At 40.9% G+C, this 6,652-nt stretch overlaps 1 non-coding gene across 1 annotated transcript; it reads right to left on the reverse strand.

Annotated features, from left to right (window-relative positions):
• Window positions 1-4,104: 4,104 nt before the first annotated feature.
• Window positions 4,105-4,295, reverse strand: LOC119543558. The gene has a single exon (XR_005218625.1). It is a non-coding gene; the product is annotated as a U2 spliceosomal RNA (small nuclear RNA).
• Between the last annotated feature and the right edge of the window lie 2,357 nt (window positions 4,296-6,652).

A 6,652-nucleotide genomic window follows, 5' to 3' on the forward strand; every position in this document is an offset into this window, starting at 1 on the left:
GCCATTATGCAAAATACCAGAAATGGATTGGCTTTTATAAACAGGGTTCACTAGGTTTCAAAGTTACAGTCCTAAGGCCATAAAAGTGTCCAAACTAAGGCATCAACAATAGGGTACCTTCACTGAAGAATGGCCGATGGTGTCCAAAAAGCATCTGTCAGCTGGGAAGGCACGTGGCTGGTGTCTGCTCCAGGATTCTGGTGTCAAAACGGTTTTCTCTGAGGACGTTTCTCACTAAGCATCTGGGGGCATTCACTTAGTTTCTCCCAGGCAAACTCTGGGCTGGCAAAAGTCCACTTTCAACAGCCATCTCCAAAAAGGCTCTCTCAGCTACAGCACTGAGCTCTGTCTGTCTGTGTGCTCTTACAGGACTCCAGTGATTTATTTTTTTTTATTTTGAAATAAATTCACAGTTATAGGAGCAGCTGCAAAAACGATATAAACCCCAAACACAGAACTCCAGCATACCCTGACCCCCCTCCCCTGATACCCCAATCCACCAACTTTAACATGCTGTCACATCGCTATTTCTTTCCCTCCCTCCCTCCCTCCCTATCATCCATCATCTATTGCTCTTTCTTCTGAACATATGAGAGCTAGCAGCACACATCCTTGAACAAACACTATAATTCACATATACACTTTCCGTGAACAAGAACATTCTTCAATGCAATCCCATTAAGTGCAGCTAAGAAGTACAAGAGATTTCAACAATGATACAAAGCTCACATTCTATATTTCCTTTTCCTTATGTCTCAACTGTGTCCCTTTGAGCCTCCTGTCCTCCATCCTCCGATCCCATCCAGGTTCATCCTTGGCATTCAACTGTCATTTATTTAGACTGTCTTTTTTATTTTTATTTTTTTTATTTTTTCAATTGTGGAAACATATATACAGCCTAAATCTTCCCATTCCACCCCCTCCCTAGCATTCCATTAGTGGGATTAATCACATTTAGAATGTTGTAATGCTCTTTCCCACCATCCATTACTAGTAATTTCCCTTCACCTCAAACAGCAACCCTACACACTTCTTAACTCCCCATTGCCCCTTCCCCCATTTCTCTTAACCCATACTCTACTTTTCATCTCTATGGTCATATTCTCTGATAACTTCTTTGTGTTTACTGTGGGGCTTAAAATTAACCTCTTAAATCCATAACAATCTTGTTTTTCTTTGATACCAAGCTAATTTCAATAGGACACATAAACTATGTTCCTATACTCCTCCATTCCCCCACCTTTATATAGTTATCTAAAATTACATATTTTACGTTGAGTTCAAAACCACTGATATATCATTAGAGTTTGTGTATTTTATATTATGTAGGAAGTAAATAGTGGAGTTACAATTCAAAAATTATTGACTTCTATTTGTATTCCTTTGTGGTTGGAGAATGTGCTTTGAGTATATCCAATTTTTTTTTAATTTCTTGAGGTTTGTTTTATGTCCCAGCTTATGGTCCCTTCTGGAGAAAGATCCGTGATCACTAGAAAAAAATGAGTGTCCTGGTGATCTGGGATGTAAGGTTCTATATATGTCTTTTAAAATTCTCTATATCTCTTTCTCCTTTCTTTGTTTCTCTGTTGGTAGGGCTCCCTTTAGTATCTGAAGTAGGGCAGGTCTTTCATTGGCAAACTCTTTCAGCATTTGTTTGTGAAAAATTTAAGCTCTCCCTCAAATTTGAAGGAGAGTTTTGCTGGATAAAGTATTCTTGGTTGGAAATTTTTCTCTCTCAGAATTTTAAATATGTCATGCCACTGCCTTCTCGCCTCCATGGTGGCCGCTGAGTAGTTGCAACTTAGTCTTATGTTGTTTCCTTTGTATGTGGTGAATTGCTTTTCTCCTGCTACTTTCAGAACTTGCTCCTTCTCTTCAGTATTTGACAGTCTGATCAGAATATGTCTCAGAGTGGGTTTACTTGGATTTATTCTATTTGGAGGTCGCTGGGCATTTATGCTTTGTGTATTTATATTGTGTAGAAGGTTGGGGAAGTTTTCCCCAACAGTTTCTTTGAATACTCTTTCTAGACCTTTACCCTTCTCTTCCCCTTCTGGGGCACCAATGAGTCTTAAGTTTGGACGTTTTATTTTATCTAACGTACCCGAGATCGATTTCGATTTTTTCGATTTTTTTCTCCATTCTTTCTTTTGTTCTTTCATTTTCTGTTCTGTGGACTTCTAGGACACTGAGATGTTGTTCAACTTCCTCTAATCTTGTATTATGAGTATCCAGAGTCTTTTTAATTTGGCCAAGTTTCTTTTATTTCCATAAGATCTTCTATTTTTTTATTTACTCTTGCAATGTCTTCTTCATGCTCTTCTAGGGTCTTCTTTATGTCGCGTATATCCTGGGCCATGGTCTTCTTCATGTCCTTTAAATCCTTTGCCATGTTTTCATTCCTCGATTGTAGTTCTTTGATTAATTGTGCCAAGTACTGTGTCTCTTCTGATATTTTGATTTGGGAGTTTGGAATTGGGTTCTCCATATCGTCTGGTTTTATCACATGCATTAAGATTTTCTGTTGTTTTTGGCTTCTTGGCATTTGCTTTGCTTGATAGGGTTCTTTTAAGTTGTAAAAAAAAGATACCAACCTAATTTTTCAGAACTACAAGTTGGTGGCGTACACTTTAACTAACCAGCAGATGGCGTCCAAGAGTCACCTATACCCTCAAGTCAGTTCTCCTCCACCTTGTCCCCACTGTGTGTGGGGAAATGATTCTTGTGGGGTTCAGTTGGAGAACTCAGTTTGGGTGTGTTGCTGGAGCCAACCGCCCTGAATGTGGGGTGTGTGTCCAGGTGGCCAGGGAGGAAGGGCAGCTTTAATATTCAAACCCCCCAGGTTCCCGGAGATTCAAGGCTGCCGCAAGAGTCTAAGCCTTCATTTCAGTTCAGCCCCAGACCCTCTCTCTCGCTGACCCACAAACCACCAGACTTGGCATAGCGTCCCTGGGTTTTCCGAGCAGGCCCCCCTTCTCAGCTGTGATCTTCCAGGACCTCTGCTGAGGTAATGCTGTGCTATGTCACCAGTGCATGCCATCCTTCAAGGGAAGCCCCGGGCCGCCGGGCCGTGCCAGGGCACTCTCAGCCTGATGCAAAGATGGCCGAACGGGGGATCTCAACCACCCCCTCCTCACACAGTTCCTCCTTCCCAGCTCCGAGACAACTGGCGGGGCTCTGGGCTGTGGGCATGGCCCCGGGCAGGAGTTTATCCAGCCCTCCGGCGAGCCAGCTGCGAGCCACGGGGTTTCTTTCTGCTTCCGGCTCTCCCCTCCACTCCCCTGGCCCTGAGGGTATCTGCAGCGGGCTATCCGCCAGCCAGACACCGAGAGGCCAGCTCAGCCCTCTCGTGCTGTGTTTTACTGCGTGGTTCCCACTGTCACAACTGCAGCCACTCCTGGGTTTTTCCAGTTTTTTTTTTTTTTTTTAAAGAACCAGTCGGTCTCCAAACACCAACCCCTGGCTTCCCCACACTGCAGCACGGCTGCAGGTCTTCCAGCCAGCTTACTCACTCGTTTCAGAATGCAGACTCCCGGTTTCACCAAGAATACGGCCCCTGTGGTACTAGCAGACCTCGTCCAGCTGGCACATCACTGATACTGGTATTCTGGGTCACTTTCTGGTTTTTATCTAGTATTTTTCACAGAGGTGTTTTTTTGCCCTGTCTCACCTAGCTGCCATCTTAGGTTCTCCCCTCCATTGATTTAATTAAGACCCACACTGAATAGGGGGTAACACCTCCATGGAAATAATCCAATCAAAGGTATTACCCACACTTAGGTGAGTCATATCTCCATGGAAACACTCAATCAAAATATTCCACCCAAAAGGATTGGATTAAAAGATCATGCCTTCATGGGGGACATAATATATCCAAACTGACACAGAAGGGTAAGGGGCCTTGAATAGCCAAAAACATCTTGAAAAACAATGAAGTGGGAGTAACACATATTTCCTGACTTTAAAGAATGTTATAAAGCCACAGTGGTCAAAACAGCATGGTATTGGCATGAAGATAGACATATTGATCAATGGAATTGAATTGAGAGCTCAGAAATTGACCCTCAGATATATAGTCAACTGATTTTTTTTTTTTTTTTTTGCCTTTGATGCACCATTCCTGGAAGTCGTGCAATACCAGGTCAGTGTGTGGAGTGGACAGAACAAGCTCCTGTTCCATCTCCCTGCTCCAAAAATCCATTTACTATATTGTCCTCAGATAGATGACATATCAGAAATTAAACTGATAAGAACAGGTACTACACTTGATCTAAGCCAAAAGGCCAAGAAGCAATGATCAACTGATTTTTGATATGGCTCCCAAGCCCACTCATCTGGGACAGAACAGTCTCTTCAATAAATGGTGTTGAGAGAAATGGATATCCATAACCAAAAGAATGAAAGAACACCCGTATCTCATACTGTTTTTAGCTTGCTAATGCTGTTGGAATAAAAACACCAGAGATGGATTGGCTTTTATAAAAGGGGGGTTATTTGGTTACACAGTTACAGTCTCAAGGCCATAAAGTGTCCAAGGTAACACGTCAACAATAAGATGCCAATGGTGTCCAAGAAAACCTCTGGAGGATGGCCAATGGCGTCCAGAAAACCTCTGTTAGCTGGGAAGGCACGTGGCTGGTATCTGCTCTAGAGTTCTGGTTTCAAAATGGCTTTCTCCCAGGAAGTTCCTCTCTAGGCTTCAACTCCTCAAAAATGTCACTCTTAGTTGCTCTTGGGGCATTTGTCCTCTCTTAGCTTCTCTGGAGCAAAAGTCTGCTTTCAAAGGCAATCTCCAAAATGTCTCTGTAAGCAGAAGCTCCTCTTTCAGTTCCAGTACATTCTTCAGAGTGTCCCTCTTGGCTTTAGCAAGCTTGTTCCTTCTGTCTGAGCTTATATAGTGCTCCAGTAATTTAATTTAGACCCACCCTGAATGGGTGGGGCAACAACCCCATGGAAATTATCCAACCAAAGGTCTTGTCCTCAGTTGATTGAACCACATCTCCATGGAAACACCCAAAGGTTTCCAAAATCTAATCAACACTAATGTGTCTGCCCACACAAGATTACATCAAAGATAACAGCGTTCTGGGGGACATAATACATCGAACTGGCATATGTACCATATTAAAAAATTAACTCAAAATGAATCAAAGACCTAAATATAAGAACCAGTACCATAAAACTCCTAGAAGAAAATGTAGGGAAACATTTAATTATAGATAGAAAGATCTAGTGATAGGTGGAGTTTCTTAGACTTTACAACCAAAGCACAAGCAACAAAAGAAAAAAGAGATAATGGAATCCTGAAAATCTAATTCTTCAGTGCTCCAAAGGACACTGTCAAAAGGGTGAGAAAGCAACTGATTCAATGGGAGAAAATATTTGGAAACCACATATCTTAAGGGTTTGATAGTATATATAAAAAAATCCTACAACTCAACAATAAAAAGACAAACAACCCAATTAAAAATTGGGCAAAGGACAAAAATAGACAATTCTCCTAAGAGGAACTACAGATGGCTAAGAAGCACATGAAAAGATGCTTGGCTTTATAAGCTATTATGGAAATGCAAATCAAAACCACAATGAGATATCATCTCACATCTACTAGATTAGCTGCTACTAAACAAACAGGAAACTGCAAGTGTTGGAGAGGATGTGGAGAAAGTAGAACACTTATTCACTGCTGGAGGGAACATAAAATGGTACAGCTGCTGTGAAGATGGTTTTGAAGTTCCTCAGGAAGCTAAGTATAGAGCTGCCTTACAAGCCGGCAATCCTGCTACTCAGGATATACCCAGAAGATATGAAAGTAGGAATGCGAACAGACATTTGCACACCAATGTTCAATTATTCACAATTGCCAAAAGATTGAAAACAACCTCAGTGTCCATCAACAGACGAATGCACAAACAAAATGTGGTATATGCATACAATGGAATATTATTCAGCAGTAAGAAGGAATGAAGTCCTGAAGCATGTGACAACATGGATGAACCTTGAGGACATTATGTTACATGAAATAAGTCAGATATAAAAGGACAAATTTTGGTTGATCTCACTGATACGAACTAATTATAATATGTAAACTCATGGACATAAAATATAGAATACAGGTTACCAGGATATACAATGAGACTAAATAATGGGGAACAGTTGCTTAATACGTGCAGAATGTTTAACTAGGGTGAACTTAATGTTTGAAAATGGACAGAAGTGAAGGTAGCATGTTATTGTGAAAATAATTAACAGTGCTGAATAGTGTGTGAGTGTGGTCAAAAGGGAAGTTTAGAGTAATGTATGTCGCCAGAAGGAAAGTCGGAGGTTAAAACACAGGAATACATAACACAGTGAATCTCGTGGTATACAATGTCCATGATTAATTGTAAAAATACAGTATAAAAAAGTTCTTTCATGAACTAAAGCAGATGCACAACACTATTATAAGGAGTTAATAATAGAGGGGTATATGGGAAAAATGTACCTATTGCAAACTATGGATTATAGTTAACAGTAAATATTTTAATACTCTTTCATCAACAATAACAAATGTATCACACCAACACTATGGGTCAATAATAGGGGGGGATAAGGAATATGGGAAGGTTAGGGTTTTCTTTTTTATTTGTATTTCTTTCCTGGAGTGATGAAA

This window comes from Choloepus didactylus, chromosome 8 (genome assembly GCF_015220235.1).
Source record: "Choloepus didactylus isolate mChoDid1 chromosome 8, mChoDid1.pri, whole genome shotgun sequence".
Classification (NCBI taxonomy): domain Eukaryota; kingdom Metazoa; phylum Chordata; class Mammalia; order Pilosa; family Megalonychidae; genus Choloepus; species Choloepus didactylus.